Source organism: Tenrec ecaudatus, chromosome X (assembly GCF_050624435.1).
Source record: "Tenrec ecaudatus isolate mTenEca1 chromosome X, mTenEca1.hap1, whole genome shotgun sequence".
NCBI classification, from domain to species: domain Eukaryota; kingdom Metazoa; phylum Chordata; class Mammalia; order Afrosoricida; family Tenrecidae; genus Tenrec; species Tenrec ecaudatus.
Genome location: NC_134548.1, coordinates 136,449,479 through 136,469,693, shown reverse-complemented (window position 1 = coordinate 136,469,693; position 20,215 = coordinate 136,449,479). Strand labels below are relative to the sequence as shown.

General features: G+C 39.6%; 1 protein-coding gene across 8 annotated transcripts in view; it reads right to left on the bottom strand.

Moving 5' to 3' along the window:
- STAG2 (STAG2 cohesin complex component) overlaps positions 1-20,215 on the bottom strand; it is a 135,891-nt gene that overhangs the window by 74,746 nt on the left and 40,930 nt on the right. The gene's annotated exons all lie outside the window — the stretch shown is intronic.

Genomic DNA, 20,215 nt, shown 5'->3' with positions numbered 1-20,215 from the left:
ACGACTGAGTTCATCTATTCTCTGAAGAGCACTCTCAAATAGCAAAATCTTCCCTTCAATATGGCTGGATGATCCTTACTCTTAAGTTATTGCCAAGTGATTATTCCCCTCGAAGGTCATAGGTTTTATTCTTATATGACCTAATGAATTCTCTAAAGAGCTCACCAAAATTCTGAGGGTTTTTAAAATCATTTTATTGGGGCTTATACAACTCTTATCACAATCCACACATACATCAATTGTGTAAGGCACACATATACATTCATTGCCCTCATTCTCAAAACTCAACTTTCCGTTTGGGAATTCTGAGGTTTATAACACAACTCACTCAAAACTCATGGCAATCCTACAGGGTAGGGTACAACTGCCCCTGTGGGTTTCTAAGACTTTATCTCATCACAGGAGTAGAAAGCCTCAGCTTTCTACTGAGGGCACAACTAAGCCTCCTAAAATCCTGTTTTTAAATGATATAATTTTCTTTTTTAAAAAAGGCAGTGGAGAGGAATAGCATTAATGAGTTCTTAACCAACAGGTCAGATTATCTGCATGGCAAGACAGAAGTAAAGATTTCATGTGATGATTCTATGTCTGTCTGGCTCTCTGAAAATTTAACTAATGTTAAAACGCTTTAGAAGCAAGCACTAGTGCCCTACAGTTCAACAATGAATTTTTACAATGACATCCAAACAGCAAAAAAACTCTTAATGTCTTCAAAAGGTGTGTGCAAGAAAGGACTTTATCAACACAGTGAAGACTTAACCAAAGTGAAGAGACGTAGTTTGGGAAGCCATGAATTTGATAAGGGGCTAATATCCAGAATACAGAACACCTCAAAAACAAAGAGAACCAATCAACACACATTTCAACAAAGAAATATTAACTAACCAATAAGCACATGAAAAGTAGTCAGTATCCTTCTTTATTGGGTAAATTCAAATCAAAACCACAGTGATATATCACCTTACACACAGTAGATGGCTATGATTAAAAGACGGAAAGCAAGTGGTGGCAAATACAGGGCATAATTAAAAGCTTCATGCAATTTTGATGGGATTGTAAAGGAGAACCACCTCTGTGGAAAATATCTTGGAAGTTACCCCCAAAAAATTTAACACAGAATTATCATATGATCGAACAATTCCACTCCAGGTATACTGCCCCCAACACTGGTCATTAAGATCCACTGCAGCACTATAACCAAAATTGTCAAACAGCCTGTATGGCCACAAACATGAGTACATGGTTGTTGTCGACATTACTCGCAGTGAACCTAAGGACAAGAAACAAAACAATGCCCGTCATCCTCACAATTGTTCCTATGCTTTTGGCACATTGTTGCAGTCACTGTATCAATCCATCTTGTCTTGATAAACAGATATAAACATTTTATATAACTTTATAGACAATGAAATTCTACTCAGCCAAAAAGAGAAATCAAGCCCTGGTGCATGCTATACAACATGTGTGGAAGAGCTTTGAAAATATGCCAAGTCAGACACAAATGAACAAATATTAAAAAAGGACAAATATAGTGTCTCATTCATAACAAATATATGTAATACCTAAGTGTAGGGGTCTAAGAGATGGGCAGGAAAGAGTGAGGAAAAAAGGAGACTACCTCATCGCTTAGGGGTGGGTCATTTTGCTCACCCTCAAAATTCAAACCGATAAGACGTCAGGTGCATTCTGACAGAGATAACTGGCGCGTGGGATTTCCAAGGTGGTGCTCTCTATGAAAACAGATCGCCGAATCTGTTCATGCAGAGCAGCCTGGTGGGTTTGAAGCACCATCCTTTTGCAAAGCAGCTGAGCACTGCCACAGGGACTCCGACTTCTGCTGCTTATGCTCATAGCAATCCTACATATAACAGGCTGAATGAAACATTGGCCAGTACTGCAGCATCCTCACAATGATTACCATGTTTGAGTTCATTGCTAGAACCACTGCGTCGATTCATCTCACTGAAGCTCTCTTTCACTGGCCTTCTACTTTACCAAGCATGATGTTCTTTACCAAGGACTCATCCCCATCCCCACCCCCAGCCCCATTCCCACCCCCATCCACCAAAGTATGTGAGACGGAGCCTCACCATGCTGACTTCTAAGGAGCATTCTAGCTATACTTCTTACTTCTTCCAAGAAAGGAATGGCGTCTTAAATTTTGCTTTTCCAACAAGTTCTTCAATGCCTCTGCTGATGGTCCTGGATCCACACTAGGAATGTTGTTTCAGCTGCACTTCTGATGATCCACTCAACATTCCTCATCATATTTCAAAGGTATCCATCCACCTTTCTTTGACCGTCTTTACTCATAATCAAGCTTTCTTGGGCATATGAGGTGGTATTTCTGCTTTTAGCACTTTTAACGAGGTCTCCTGTTGTAGAGTTGACCAATACAGTAAGTCATTTGATTTGTTGACTGCTGCTTCCATGGATGTTCATTATGGAACCAAGAAAAATGAAATCCTTGAAAACTTCATCTTTCATCCAATTATCATGTTCCTCAAAATCTGCAAATATCCACTAGCAATCAGAAGAGGGAGGATATGTACAAAATACGAATCTAGAAAAACGAGGTTTCAAAAAATGGAATGGAACCACTTAAGATAGATATTCTATGCACTAGTGAGTTGAAATGGAAAGATACTGGCATTTTTTAAATAATTGGGCATTCGTATGATCAACTATGCCAAGGATGGTATCATATTCATTGTCTACAAAGTCTAAAAAATATATCGTGGAAGTGACTGGTAATGGTTGCACAACTCATATGAATGTGACTGAACTAGTGAAATGTGTGATATGTGAAATGTACGCCAGTGAGATTGTTAAAAATAAGCAAACTAATTTTAGGGGGAAAAACATTTCAGGACCTATTCTGAAGCACAAAAACAGAGGTAGGATTACTACCTACAAGCAAGACCAGTTAATAAGATTATTCAATTTTATGCACTAATGCCAAAAGTGAATATACTGGTGGTGGAATGTGACCATTGGAAGCAAAGAAGGAGCAGTAGTTGACTTTGCCAGATGGACTACACGGGAATCAAATCCACTACATTTGTGGAACCAGATGTAGCTCAGTATCATCAGTCAGAATAAGGCCAAGGACCATCAATTGCTCACATGTAAGTTTAGGTTGAAGAAAACAAAAACAAGACCATGAGAGCCGAAGTACAGTCTTAAGTTTATCCTACCTGCATTTAGAAACCATCTCCAGAGTAGATTTTGACAAGTAATAAATATTACACATCCCTAAACAGCACAAAATTTGCTGCTTTGCTCATCACAAGATGTTAATACTAGCAAGTACCTAATTAGAAACCAAAATTCTTAAAAATCATAACGACATGAACTCTCAAGTACAACCCATTCCTCTGGTTACAAATGAGATCATCTCCAAACTACCTTTAAGAATGTGTAGAACAGGTGCATATGGTTCTTAGGTGGCCTTTCTTTAGCGCAAGAAAATACGGCCAAGTCTTTTGAATAATTGAAAAGCTGCCCATGCAGCAAGGGAAGGTGATGGTGGTGGAGAATTTGTTGCTAGGGCTTTCTTCATTTCCAATAGAGAACAAATTTGCATGATATTAAAGAGCATGTAGGAGTTGTCCGTAAGTGGGACATGTATAACCAGACATTGCCTGTGTTTCCAAAAGAATGTGATGTCAAGATCTCACAGATTTGTTAATGTACACAGGGACAAACACACAAGTACCATATACACTCAATTATAAGCCAACCCGAATATCAGCCATGGCACCAAATTTTACCACAAAACTGCATTTAAAATGTGCTGGAAAACTCGGTTGATACATGCATATATGGCACTTCAAAATGTTGATGGACAGAATAGATTTTCTTCTCAAGAACCCTCTGAAGCTTGCCAACAACCTATCCCAGTGAAAGGTTCTAATTTTTTCTAAATATTAAAGGTTCATCCAACTAAACAAATTCTGGAAGGAAAAAAATTGCCATTGAGTCAATTCTGATTCATAGCGACTCTCTAAGAACAGGGTAAGACTACCACTGCAGACTTCCAAGACTGTAACTCTTTAAGGGAATAGGAAGCCTCATCATTCTCCAGTGGAGTAGCTGGGGGCTTTGAACTGCTGATCTTGTGTGGTTAGCAGTCTGACTACATCATGTGTGAAGCACAATGCTGGGTACTGGTGATAGAGTAGTGATCACAGCAATATGTAACTTCTTGTATGAGACATGTAAAAACATTTGTATTAGAAGGCACCTGACTGTATCATGATCTAATATTAAAACAAAATAACACTAAATTCCATGTACTTGAGGTCTTATTATTTGTTTTCTCAAGTCAATTTGACACCAGAATAGTTCAAAGCTCAACTGAAATCATATATATTGAAGTTGCTTTGCACATTTTTAAAAGTGAGAAAAGCAACAAGGGCAAGTTGGTATAAGGCTTTTTAAAATGTAAATTTAACCCGTTTCTTCTAAATATTTACAGTTGTCTAAAATACTGCCTCCAAGACATACATGCAAAAAAAATTTCATAAGATCTTTAAGTGCACTTAACCCCCCATCTAACCTAAATTTGGAAAACCCCAACTATATATGTAATGTTCAAAATAAAAGTATGAGTTTATTATGAACTACACCACATATTTTTAAAGATGTGCTCAAAGATCACAAGGTGGAGCTCTCACCTAATATCAAGGAAAAACTTTAAACCTGGGGTCTTTATCACACTTGTTGTGTTTTTTCTCTAAAAGGAAAACAGTGATTGAGTCTTAATGTACATTAAGGTTTTTTTTTTTGCTCTTTATCTTCTGAAACTTGAATGGCAATACTTTTATATTAGTAGTAGCAATGCCATTCAAGTTTCAGAAGATAAAGAGCAAAAAAAAAAACCTTAATGTACATTAAGACTCAATCACTGTTTTCCTTTTAGAGAAAAAACACAACAAGCTTCTGGTGTTGATGATATAGTGACAAACCTTCCAACAGCTAGCTTCTGCTTCTCCTTACGGAAATCTACATCCTTCAGGATTTCTATGGGAAACCTTACCCCATCCACCCCACAGCCATGGATCTTCCACCTTCAGACTCCTTTTTGTTCTCCAAACTCAAAGAGCATTTAAAAAGAGCATGGTATATGTCCCTCGAGGACTCCCAACAGCCGTTTTAACATGGTGTGAATGGAAGAAGAGCACAGAATTCTTAGGGGAAGGCTTAGAGAGATCACCTTCAGATGTTTTGGATGGCGGATGTGTCTTCACATTTTAGTATTTTGTTTAACGCCGGTTTCAAGAAAGAACAAATTTGTACAGGAGGAAGCACAGCCACAATACTCCTTAAAACAGTGGTTCTGAACCTTCCCGAGACCCTTTAATACAGGTCCTCATGTTGTGGTGAACCCCCCAAATCATAACATTATTTTCGTTGCTACTTCATCGCTGTCATTTTGCTAGTTATGAATTGGGCGACCCCTGTAAAAGAGTCGTTCGACACACACACCCCTCCAAAGAGGTCACGACCCACAGGTTGAGAACTACTGCCTTAGAAGTCCCTGGAGAAGGACATGGTGCTTGGTAGAGAATCAGGGGTAAAGACGACTCTGAGATGGCTGCAATAATGGGCTTCCACATAGAAATGATTGTGAGGGCAGCACAGGGCCGGCCAAGTGTTTTGTTCCTTCATAGATAGAGCTACTATCTATGGGCCATAACTGACTTGGTGGCACCTAACATAATTTTGTAGCAATATTTTGTACGTATGCTTATGACCTGGTTACCCAAAGCTTAAATTTCATGTTAAATTCAACCACTACCAACACACACACACACACACACACACACACCCATTTCTTATACTTCTAAGGGACTATTGGGTAATATACACAATTTTATAAAAACAATCATGCTTGCATCATTTAGACATTGTGAGGCTCTTTTACTCACCTGGCATCAAGACAGAAAATAGAATGCTACAGAATGAGCCATCCCTAATAAGCTCCTCCAGCATCTGTGTATTAGTTAGTGTTCCAATTCTCACGAAAAATATGCTACTAAAAGCTGGCAAATTCAGCACATACAACACATTCCACCATGTATCTCAACACTCCTCCCAACAGGGTCACATCTTCTATCTATAAGAATCGCCTTAAGTAAATGCATATACACCCTTCTAAGATGGCACCATCATTGTAATACAAATATTGTAAAAGAGAAACTACCTAGATTTCCAACCATAAACTGCATACTGGTACATCAATGTAAATACTTACGATAGTCATACACTGGTAATTCAGATGACTGTGAAGCAACAAGGGTAAAATTGGATACATTAAAATCTTAGAAAAATAAAAAAAATAAAAATCTTAGAATACAAAAGTAAGAAAGTAGCTAAGGAAAAGAGATAAGCCTGGGGGAATGTGAGGCAAGCCTGTAACGCTGTTTCAAGGCAGTGCTGAACCTTCAGAGAAGGGACAATGAGTAAAACTCATCTGCCTGAGTTGAAAACATTTATGGACAAGAAGTTAACGCTGAAAGTAAATGGTGGCAGGCATGTCTCTATGAATCATGAGACAGATGAATGTAGAGATGGTAACTGGTGGACAAGAGAACAATATTGAAATGGTGGTAATAAGAGGAAACAGTATCATATTAGAAGTCTTGGGCTAAGTATGAATAATACCTATGTTCAATAGTCATCAATGGCAGCAAAAATGGAGCTATGTACATTTTTCATGTTAAATTTTTTATTAAACTATCATTTTGTGGCTATCAATGTCATAACATGAGGTGTGGACTCTAGATACATTTAATTTGAGGTCCATTGAAAATAGGGGGGGGGTGTTTTGTTTGGTTTTTTCCCAAGGTTGTCATCACTCTTAAAAGAAGTTTTGCTGCGAAGATTGACTGCGCAGGGCAGTTTTCCACTGCACAATGCACGTGCATTTGTCACTGGGTCCCACGCCCACAATGTAACAGCACGTATCCCAAATCCTGCCCGTGTTTTCATTTTCGTTCAGCATTTCTTAACCCTTCTGGACTTTGTCTTTGCATTTTCTATCTCAAATGGTAGATGAATCCAAGCAGTGCATAAGGATATTTTTAAATGTGACCTTTTAAGCCAAAATTATCAGATGTGTGATCCTAAGATGGAATTTACTCACGTTTCAGATAAAAACTTCATAAGGTAAAATATTTACTAAAAATCTGAGTTCTGACATAAAAATATCACTACCATGTTCACTTACACAAGATTCACAGGGAACATTTTCTTATTTTGACAAAAGAATCAGAAACTGTAACTTGTTTAGTAAACAACAGAACTCTGTCCTTTAGTTTGAAATTGTGAATATTAAAAGGTAATATAAGCTCGCTGCAATACATTTAATCAAATCCATGTCTAATTAAGCAAGAAATGAAAAGTGAACCAAATCTTAAATTAGAAAAGAAATACTATTGCCCTTTTACTTTCTCCGTGCCCAAAAGATTTTTCCCCCTCCATCTGTTTATCCTTCTGATTTTTGCTATATTGTTCAGAAAACATGTCAGGATGAAAAGAACGACCAAAATCTGCAGTGAGATTGCAGGAGTAGATCCTAATTAGAAATCTACATACAGAAGGGAAGAAATGGATTTCCTAAATGTAGGCAGTGTCTCATTTTTTAAAAATCTTTCTGCTCTAACAAACTTAACAACTAACATAAAAGAGAAGAGGACAAAAGTAAAAGGTCTCTGTGAAATTACTAACTAAACTAACAAAATAAGGGTGCCTAAGGTCACAGCACTTCAAAGGCAGTGTTTACTTTCTGAGAGAGGGGGTAGGGCACAGGCTGGGGCATACATAGACAGACCATCTCTACATCCTGCTAGAAAATAAAGCCAGGCAGAACCGGAAACATTCATTCACCTGTTCCCCTCCCCTTTTCAATTTATGACTACAGGTGTTCAGCAATCCTGCTGGTTCCCTTCACTCCCTAAGCTTCCCAGTCCTTACAAAATGGGACTACAGCCATGACTACAACTAGAACCACCTGGCTCACTCAACATGCACCCTCAGCCAGCAGACTTCTGATTTCAGTTAGCAGACTAGTATGCCACTTTGCTACTTAGCAACAAGTGGATCTTAACCAGTTTGTTGTTGATGTTGTTGGGGGAGCAGGGCTCAAAAGAAAACAACTTTCTTGATTGAACTATGGAATGATATGATATCTGTATTAGCTCCCCAAAAATTGGTTTTGGGAAAGAGAAAAAGGAAAAGCCTTCTCTCTCTGCCTTATTTCTACAGACTCTGTATCCATTTATCTTGTATTTAATTTTAACTAAAGCTGAAGTCACCAAAGGAGCAACACCTTGGCCTTGTTCTTGCTGTTAATACATCTACCAGCCACCCCAGGAACTGGAACCCTGCCACAAAATTCACTTTTAACTAGACCTCCTGTATATCTGTTTCCCTAATCTGCAGTCCACAGTAGATGCCCTCCTCACATCTAACTGACCACACTGGTTCTCGCTGCTGCTGCTGCTGCTGCTGCTGCTGCTGCTGCTAGATACTGTATAGATAACACCTCCTAGCCTAACATATTGGATATATCTGGGGAGCTTCAAAAATGTTTTTTTAAGGGGGGCAATTTCTTTTCACTCAAATGAGAGCTGAACGTGATAGTAGGACAAGAGGAAAGTAAAAGGAAATAGAGGAAAGAAGTAGAAGGCAAAGGACATTTATAGAGGTCTAAATACAGGCATGTACATGTGCAAATATAGTCATATTTAACAATAGGGAAATATATCTGTGTGCCTTTATTTGTGTTACATATTAACATAGCAGACGGACATTGGGCCTCTACTAAAGTACTTCCCCCAACACAAAAACACTTTGTTCTAATAACCCACCTTTCTGTGATGCTCACCTTCCCCACACGATCGTTTAAGACAAAATGGGTGCATAAGCAAATGTGGTAGAGAAAGCTGATGGTGCTCGGCTATTCAAAGATACAGTGTCTGGGGTCTTAAAGGCTAGAAGATAAACAAATGGCCATCTAGCTAAGAAGCAATAAAGCACACCAGCCTGTGTGTTCACCAGGTGTCAATGGGATCAGGTATCAAGCATCAAAGACCCAGAACAAAAAAATCATATCGAGGTGAATGAGGAGGAATGCGGATCGGAGACCCAAAGCCGGTCACAAGGAAGAGATAAGCCAGCCAGGGTGCAGTATAGCACTAACAAACACACAACTTTCCTCTAGTTTTTTAATACTTCCTCTCCCCACTATCATGACTCCAATTGTACCTTACAAACCTAGGTAGACCAGATCATGTATACAGATACAGATAAGAGCTCACAACACAGGGAATCCAGGACAGATAAACCTCTCAGGACCAATAATGAAAGTAGTGATACCAGGAGGGTGAGGAGGTAGGGGGAGAAAGGGGGAAATCAATCACAATAATCAACATATAACCCCCTCCCAGGGAGATTAACCACAGAAAAGTGAATGAAGGGACAGCGCTCGGTCTAACACATAAAAAAACTAATTTATAAATTATCAAGGGTTCATGAAGGAAGGTGGGAGAGGAAGGGAAATGAGCTGATACCAAGGGCTCAAGTAGAAAGAAAATGTTTTTAAAATGATGATGACAACATATGTACAAATGTGCTTGACACAACGGGTGGGTGTATGGATTGTGATAAGTAAGAGCTGTAAGAGGCCCAATAAAATTAATATTTTTTTAAATATTAGGGGCTCATATAACTCTTATCACAATCCATACATATACATACATCAATTGTATAAAGCACATCGGTACATTCTTTGCTCTAATCATTTTCTTTTTTAAAAAACACATTTTCATTTCAATTCATTTTCTCACGAATTTTTAAAGCACCCACATAAATCTGCAACTTTCCCAGTTTGTCCTAGCAAACTTCAGTTGACTGTACAAATATACTTCTATCCCGACACAACGGCTGGAGCCAAAGTGGGTGAACAAGTAAATGTGGTGAAGAAAGCTGATGGTGCCTGGCTATCAAGAGATAGTGACTGGGGTCTTAAAGGCTTGAAGATAAACAAGCGGCCATCTAGCTCAGAAGCAACAAAGTCCACATGGAAGAACACACCAGCCTGTGTGATCGAGTGGTCCCAAAGGGATCAGTTACCAGGCATCAAAGAACAAAAAATCATATCATTGACTGCACACCTCCATGATAGGATCGCTGAAGACAAATGGGTGCATAAGCAAATGTGGTGAAGAAAGCTGATGGTGCCCGGCTATCAAAAGAGATAGTGTCTGGGGTCTTAAAGGCTTGAAGGTGAACAAGCAGCCATCAAGCTCAGAAGCAAAAAAGCACACATGGAAGAAGCACACCGGCCAGTGCGATCACGAGGTGCCAAGGGACCAGGTATAAGGCATCATGCAAAAAAAACAACAACGATATAAGTGTGTGTATGTATGTGTATATATGTGTATATGTATATATATACCATATTAAATGAAGGGGGAAGTGCAGAGTGGAGACCCAAGGCCCAAGTGTCGGCCAATGGAGATCCCCTCATAGAGGCGTTTAGGAGAGGAGATGGGTTAATTAGGGTGCGAGGTAGTACCGATGAAGAACACAGCTTTCCCCCAGATCCTGGATGCTTCCTCCCCCCAACTACCATGATCCGAATTCTACCTTGCAGGCCTGGATAGGACAGAGGCTGTACACTGGTACATAGGAGGGCTGGAGGTACAGGGAATCCAGGGTGGATGATACCTTCAGGACCAAGGGTGTGAGGGACGATGCTGGGAGAGTGGAGGGTGAGTGGGTTGGAAAGGGGGAACTGATTACAAGGATCCACATGTGACCTCTTCCCTGGGAGAGGGACAGCAGAGAAGGGGGGAAGGGAGACTCCGGATAGGGCAAGATATGACAAAATAACGAGGTATAAATTACCAAGGGCACTTGAGGGAGGGGGGAAAGGGGAGGGAGGGGAAAAAAAAAAGAGGACCTGATGCAAGGGGCTTAAGTGGAGAGCAAATGCCTTGAGAATGATTGGGGCAGGGAATGTATGGATGTGCTTTATACAATTGATGTATGTATATGTATGGATGGTGATAAGAATTGCATGAGCCCCTAATAAATCGTTAAAATTAAAAAAAACAAAAAACAAAACAAATATACTTCTAATGACAAGATAGTTATCAAAACAGGTAAAATGTCCCTTTTATCATGTGTGTGCTGAGAAAATAGTCTAAGAAGCTGAATTGGAGGAAGCCATTTAACCATCTGTGATATGCAGATGATACAACTTTCCTTGCAGAAAAGGGGGCCTGAAGTACTTACAGATATAGATCAAAGACTAAATAAATATACCCTTTTCTATGAATTACGCCTCAAAATCCTCACAATTGGACCAATAAACAAGCTCATGGCAAATGGAAAAAAAATATTACCCTGTCAAGAATTGTTTATTTTACTTTGATGAACACTCCATCACCACAGAAAGAGAGCAGCCAAGAAACTAAACACATTTGCACTAGACAAATATACTACCAAAAAAATTGTTAAGCAGCAAAGCTTGAAGGACTAGGATACATCTGGTCAAGCCATGGTGTTTCTTTTTCTTTATTTTTCAAGGCATAATATTTTCAACCACCTCAGAGGCTAGACAATAAATAACAAAGACTGGTATCATTGAATTGGCAAAGAATGTTAAACATTCCATGAACTGCCAGAAGAATGAACAAATGTCTTGGGGAATGAAACACATGAGACAGACTAGAGACCCAAAGCTCATCTGTAGACAATTGGGCATCCCCTCACAGAAAGAAGGGTCACAAGGAAGGGATGAGTCAGCCAGGTTGTAGTATAGCACTGGTGAAACAACACTCCTCTAGTTCTTTAATGCTTCCTACCACCACCAGTCCCACTATATCATGACCCCAGTTTTACCTTACAAATCCGGCTAGACCAGGGCATGTACACGGGTACAGATAAGAGCTCTCAACACACGTGGAATCAAAGAAAAACCACATGGAATCCAGGACAGATAAACCCCTCAGGAACAGTAATGGGAGCAAGGATACCATGGAGATAGAGGGAAGGTGGGGGGAAAGGGGGAATGGATCGCAATGATAGACGCATAACCACCACCACCCCCGGGTGGGGAGCGGGGGCAAACAACAGAAATGTAGTGAAGGGAGACAATGGATAATGTGATACATGAAAATAATTTGTAAGGGGTACACAAAGGTGGGAGGGTTGGGGAGGGAGGTAAAAAAAGAGGAGCTGATACCAAGGGTTCAAGTAGAAAGAAAATATTTTGAAAAGGATGAGGGCAACATACATACAAATGTGCTTGATATAATGGATAGATGGATTGTTTTAAGAGCTGTAAGCGTCCAAAATAAAATCATGGAAAAATAAAAAATGAACACACACACATACACACACAAATCATGGAAAAATAAGCAAAAACAAAAAACCCACACGCTCTTTAAAAGCCAGAATGGCAAGACTTCTCATGTACCTTGGAGGGGCCAATCCCTGAAGAAAATACATAAAATTTGGTAACATGGAGGGGCCAGAAAAAAGGAAGGCCCTCAGTTAGATGGTTTGATACAGTGGCTACAAAGGTGGGTTCCAATATAGCAAGATTGTGAAGATGTCATAGGATGAGGCAGTGTTTTGTTCTATTGTACATAGGGGTCACTGTGAGGAGGAACCAGCTAGATGGCACCTAACATCACCTCAAAACCATTTCTTATTTTGCCATGATCAATAGCCAAAAAACCATAAATAAGCTTTAAAGGTTCTATATTGTTCATCTTCATTTCTTCAGTGAAGACATTTTAGAGATGAAACCCAAATTGGCTAGTGGAAATTAAATTTCTAGATCTAAAAAAAACATATTAAGTTAAATTCATATAACAGAGAAAGAGTATAGACGGTGATGTAAGCACAATGTATTATCATCGAAACCAGCAGATAGCAAGGTAGATTGCACAGCAAAATAAATTAACATAAGACACAGAGAACGCTTGGATCGAAGGGAAATCTAAATTCTTTTTTCATATACACAGAATTGTTTGCACAATAAAAGGTGACAAATTTATTCATTCATGGTGGTAAAAGTATTCCGCGAAATATTTGATATTAATAATTGACATGAAGACAGAGATGCAATTTAATTAAAAACAAAAAGTTAAATCATTTTGCATAGGATGATGAAATTCTTAACCCAAAATTCAGAATTGCAGTGACTAGTTTTTCATGACCACAAAACACACATGCTACATACCCTTTTTTTGTTACCTTCGCTGGGGATCGACTTGTACCTTATTTAAATAGCTAGCATGTGCAGTAACTGCATTTGCCAAACTTGAGTTGTATTCAGATTCCAGTTCAAAAGGCAAAAATGCTTTCACTGTGTACCTAATGAACACAATACAGGGACTCCATTTTTTTTTGTTTCAGATCTAAAAGGTTGTCATTCTACATGATATCCACCACAAGGGAATCACACATATACTGTTCAACAAATTCTAAAATTTCCCCTCTAATCAAGCCTTCCTAGGCAAAGAGAAAAACACAAACACCTTTGGAAAAAGCCCAATTTATCAAGCAAGCTTCTTATAAACTCAGCTTTTGCTTCTGCCGAGCAAGCATATTATACACCTAACTGTTTTGTTTCTCTAACATATAATTTCATAAATTTAGAAAATGACAAACTGTCATCTAGAGCTAGTTTAATTTTGTAGCAGAAAATTGAAATATCTAATCATCTTAAAATCATGGACATGGGGGGTGGGGGGGGTCAAGAAAAAAAAATTTTTTTTTAAATCATGGACACATTTAACTTAATGGTGTAAGTTCATCCTAGCTATATTTTTATAAAGTTAAACAACCTAGAGGATTAAAATTATCAAAGAAAAATATCTAGTGAATGGTCATGATTTCTTTCCCTTATTCATAACTGGTGGGAAAAGCCAGTTCTCCTACAACGACTTAAACAATCAGGAGTTCCTGATACCTGGTGACACAGTAGTTAGTTATAAGAACTTAGTCAAGTGTTCAAACCCACCAGTCACTCGGCAAATATGACAGTCTACTTCACAGATGATTTACAGCCAATCAAAATGTGTTATGAATTGTTTTAACAGAAAACTAATTTGCTCTGTAAACTTTCACCCAAAAGAAATTTCACAGCCCTGGAAATCCTATGGGGCAGTTCTATTTATTCTGTGCTATACAAGGAGGCTTCATAACATTGGTGTAAAAATAGAATTCCTGATAGGATCACAATAGAATCCATGGAGACATGTGGGTTACCAAGGCCAGAAGTTCAAAACCACTAGCCACTGCATTGGACGTTGGTAAGGTTTTCTGCTCCCCCTAAAGACTTAATCTTGGAAATCCCAAGGAAAGTTCTACTCTGTCCCACTGGGTCACTACTGAGTTGGAATCCACTGAATGGCAAGATGGTTTTAGAAGATCCCCTAAAATGCACCTTGTCATTCTATTATACTTCATTAAACTTATGGGGTGAAGTTTATTATTGGTGTACATTGAAATGTTACATACGGGAAGGGGGGGGCTTCCAAATGTTAATGGAAACATTCCATTATCTTTTTGTCCCATTTTTATGAACTTTTGAAGCCATTCTTATATGTAGCTATCACATTGGTGCTAGATATTAACAGAGATCCTGCTACACTTTGCTCTACCTATCCCATTTTCAGTGTGCTACCCCCATGAATGCACTTCATCTGCTTTTATGCTGTCAAGCAGGAGAGAGGTGAGGCTAGCCTGCTCCTGAAAAGGTAAAGCCGTCTCAGAAGCCTTCTAAGGGTTGCTATGAGAAACGCCTTGATGGCACTGAGTTATGATTTATCTCCTGCTCAATCATTAGGAAAGACAAATTTCTCTATTAGCAATCTCTCCACAGGTTTTTATGCATTGTAATGATGCACTTCACTAAAACGTTTCTGCCAAATAATGTAGGCAACTGTGTAGGAAGAGACCCTTCATGCGCAAGCATGTCCCGTCTTAGGCTGTGTTGATGTCTGCCAAATCCGCCTCCACCCTTACATCACTTTATTCAAAAGTCTTAGTTGATTATGGCCACAACACAGGTTAGTCCTCTTGTCACTTGCACTGGTTAACTATAATAACTTAACAGGTAGGTATTCAGCCATTTTCATCTGCTCTTTTTTCTACTACAAACTTCAGAGTTCAACAAATAGAGCTTCTCCATTTTTGAGGTAGCTATATACATACTCAAAAACATGATCGCTAGTCAATCTACTTCACTTGCTTCCTAAGACAGTGTTACCTACAGACCACAACACAATCCAGAGCCAGTGTGGCCAATGCAACTCTTGCTTGCACTATGAAGAGCAGCATTCACCCAACTCTGCCACCTAACAAATCTTGATAGTATCATTGAATTCAGGCAAATACACACTAAGACCACAGCCATCTGGTGGTCAAAATAAAGAAGTGACACCATCAAATAATTGCAAGGATGCAGAGAAATTGAATCACTCATACACTGCTGGTTGGGAATGTAAAATGGTACACAGGTTCCCAAATTTACGTGGTCTACTGCCCCCTTCCAGAAAAATTCCATATTCTCTGGCAAATAAGACTATAGTATAGCCCATAATCCTGGATAAAGTGCTTTTACTACGGCCCTCTCGTATATACAACAACCTTAATGAGTTCAAAGGAATTAGATTAGTCAAAAAAGCCAATTTCAAAGGTTATATTTATTGCATGTTTGAATTTATATCACATGTTCAAAATTACTAAGTCATATCAATAGGACAGGCAAGTTATTGCCAGGGATTGAGGGTGGGGTGAGGGAAAGCAGGGGTTATTACAAAAGTAACTATAAATAGAATCTTCATGGTAATGGAATAGTACCTATATACTCGAGTATAAACCGACATGAATATTGGGTGAGGCACCTAATTTTACCACAAAAACTGCATTAAGAATGTGCTGAAAAACTAGCCTGATATGAGTATATATGGTAGTTTATCTTGATTTTTGTGTTGTTTATACACATCTGCATGCGCCCTAAAATTGCACAAAATTATCCACATACACAATCACAAAAATGAGTGTCTACCAAACAGGTAAAATATGGATAAAATGAGTTTAGCTATGTTAATAGCCTAGTCTTCATATTGTACTACAGTTATAAGTAATGTTATCATTGGGGAAATCTTGGCAAAGGTATATATTACCTCTGCAGTTTGTTTGTTTGTTGTTCATAATTTCTCATAAAGTTTTTACTATGTAAAGTCAAAGTTCAATATTTAGGGAACTTTAATATTTGACTACAATATCAACATAAAATGTCTACAGATATACATGAATATATAGGGTTCTATCCTCTAGCTCTCTCGACTGAAATGGCATCAAAGAAGCTGTCTCAGTGTCTGTGTGGTAGTTACATAATTTCATGTCAACTTGAAGATTTATATAAAAGTGTAGGTGTTAAATTCAATCTGACAATGAGGTCACAGGCTGACGGTGCCTCCTTGTGCGTGTGGCCTTCTCATAAGGAGCGCCCTGGGAAACCCCCACCAACACCACCTCTCTGCCTTTACCTTCCTGCTGGTGAGCCACTCGGAGACCGGCCAGAACCCTGTGATGCTTCAACTGCCATTGGGTCCATAGGAATTTGCAGCCACTGACCCATGATATTCTGCATTCTGCATGATTGCATATGACTGTGTGAGTCTGAAGAGGGACTTATGGACATTTGTTAGTGGACTTATAAACTGTGATATCTTCTTGAAGTATGATTATTTCTTGGTATAAAGCTCTTTCTTACACATGAGTGTCAATGGATTTGCTTGTTTCTCTAGTCAAAGCGGCCTAACACAGTCTATGAGCATTGTAACCATCCAATTTTGGTCTTCAACTTAAGGAAAGGAGGGCTCCAAAGAGAAGCACTTCATTCCAAAATTGAAACATAGTGTACTGTAACATAAGGCTTCCAATTAAGGAGCATTTTTACAAAACCCATGTGGAAAGAAGCACACCCGCCTGTGTGAACACGAGGTATCAAAGGAACCAGGTATCAGGCATCAGAAGACCCAAACAATCAATGATGCAAATGAGGGGGATCAGAGTGGAGACACAAAGTTCATCTGTAGACAACTGGACATCCCCTCATAGAAGGATCACAAGTGAGGAGCCAAACAGGTTGCAGTATAGCACCAATGAAACATACAATATTCTGACAACATCCAACACCAATTCCTGTTTCAGACACTTGCGAAGATAGGAGTGAGGAGCCAAACAGGTTGCAGTATAGCACCAATGAAACATACAATATTCCGACAACATCCAACACCAATTCCTGTTTCAGACACTTGCAAAGATAGGAATGAAAGGAAAGTTTCTCAAGACAATACAAGCTATATATGAAAAACCAACAGCCAACGTGGTAGTCAATGGAGAAAAGACTAACACAATCCCACAGAAAAAGGGGGCCAGACAAGGATGCTCCTTGTCCCCACTCTTATTTAATATCGTGCTGGAGGTTTTAGCTAACAGCATAAGGCAAAGAAGAGACATCAAAGGTATTCGTCTCAGGAAGGAAGAGGTGAAATTATCGTTACTTGCAGATGATATAATTTTATATATGGAAAATCCCAAAAGTTCCACAAGGGGAGTACTGAAAGCAATAGAGGAGTTTGGCAGAGCGGCAGGATAAAAGATCAACAAACAGAAGTCCATCAGACTGTTATACACATCAGATAAGACCACAGAAGAAGAGATCAAAAAGGTGGTACCCTTCACAATAGCCAAATACAAATTGAAATATCTAGGGATATACCAGACTGAAAAAAAACAAAAGATCTATACAGGGAAAACTATAGAACACTATCACAAGAAACCAAGAGTGACCTCAACAAATGGAAGAATATCCCATGCTCGTGGATTAGAAGACTCATTATAGTTAAGATGTCAGTTCTGCCAAAAGCACTATATAAGTTTAATGCCATCCGATACAATTACCATCATCTTTCTGTAAAGAAATGGAAAAACTGATTACCAACATCATATGGAGAGGGAAGAAGCCCAGAATTAGCAGAGAACTCCTCAAGAAGAAGGACACCGTAGGAGGGCTTGCTTTACCTGACTTTGGCACATATTATATAGCCACAGTTATCAAAACTGCATGGTATTGGAACAATGACAGATACTCAGACCAATGGAAAAGAACTGAAAACCCAGAAATAAAGGGATCAACATATAGACAGCTGATCTTTGATAAGGGTCCCAAAAATATCAAATGGGAAGCAGATGCCCTCTTTAACAAGTGGTGCTGGAAAAAATGGATGTTTACATGCAGAAAAATGAAGCAATACCCTGATCTCACTCCATGCACAAGAATAAACTCAAGGTGGATTACAGACCTTGAAGTTAAACCCCAAACTATTAGGGCCATCAATGAGGGAATTGGGACCAACTTGAGAACTTTGGCGCAGGGAATACACAGGCTATCAGAAAGAGGGAAGGACACACAGAGGAGTCACAAATTGACAAATGGGATATACTGAAGAAAAAACACCTTTGTACATCGAAAGAATTCACTGACAGAGTAATAAGAGAGTCCACGGACTGTGAAAACATCTTTAGCAATGACACATCAGACAAAGGCCTTATTACTAAATTCTACAATACTCTGTTAGCTTCCAAAAAGAAAAAAACTAATAGCCCTCTTGAGAGGCGGGCAAAGGACTTGAACAGAAGCTTCACAGGGGCAGAAATCCGAATGGCCAACAAACATATGAGAAAACTTTCCCAATCTTTAGCCGTAAGAGAAATGCAAATTAAAACAACAATGAGGTACCACCTGACACCCTCAAAGGTAGCCCAATTCAAAAAATCAGAAAGCAACAAGTGTTGGAGAGGCTGTGGGGAGACGGGAACTCTCATCCACTGCTGGTACAGCCACTATGGAAATCAATCTGGCGATATCAAAAACAGATGGAAATAGAGTTACCATATGACCCAGCAATCCCCCCACTGGGCAAGAAAAAAACCAAGGCCAGACATCTGTGCTCCCATGTTCATTGCGGCACAGTTCACAACTGCAAGGAGCTGGAAGCAACCCAAATTTCCATCAACTGACGATTGGATTAAAAAACTGGTATATACATACAATGGAGTACTACACATCACTAAAAAGCAGTGCTGAACATATGAAGCACATAGCGGCATGGGAAGAACTGGAGGAAATCATACTAAGCGAAGTAAGTCAGGCACAAAAGGACTAGTACATGAGCCTGCTGAGGTAAGTATTAAAAAAATACAAAAGGGGCATAGGAAAAGCTACTGTATACAAACATTTTGGGGTAAGGACTGTGTAGTATGACAGAGACCAGATCAAATCCAGGGATGCACATGGTAGACAACTGAGGAGGAGGTGGGGAAAGGGGAAAAAAGGATGAATATAAGGAAGAAAAGGGGAGTGGGGGCATAGGGCACTAATCCACCCAAGGGGAGGGTACTGTTTATATCTCCACAGGGAAAGATGGACCAGACTTCAACCCAGTGCCTCAAGGTGCGAATGCAACATTCTGGCGTGGAGTAGGGTACCAATGGAGAGGTCTGGGAGGCTGGCCCCAGTACCAAATATTAAGTGGATTCCTTCCTCTCCCCCCAGAAGAATTTGTTTCAAAGGACGACATTGATTCTGCAGCTCCAGGAGAGGGACTTATCTGATCAGAGCACACGGGAGCAGAAGAAGGGGGAGGAGGAGAGAGTGGAACACAGCCTGGCCCACCAGGCTATGAGGATGATGTTCCTGATTAGAGCGGCCAGTCCACAGAGAGGACAACATGGCTGGCCCCACTGTGAGACATGATGCCCCTCACTGACCCATGGCGCTACAGGGGACAGCACCAGTGAAACAGTGTGGGAATTGCACTTGACCTGATCCCACCACAGAGGCAAAGCACTGGGGGTGTGCAGGGGAACAGAAAGGAAATGGAGTGGCAAGGTCCCCAGGGAACGCTGAAAGTGGACTTTGGGGCCAGGGCGTGGTGCCCCAACAGACTGAACTGGAAAACACTCCTAAAGGCAAACAAACGATCCTAGAACTAACTAGAAGCTTTTCTTTATTGATGTGTTTTGTTTTGTTCTTTGTCGGCGGTTTATTGTTGTTTTATTGTATACTGTTGCTTTGTTTTCCTCTGTCTTGTTTTCATGCATGTTATTATCT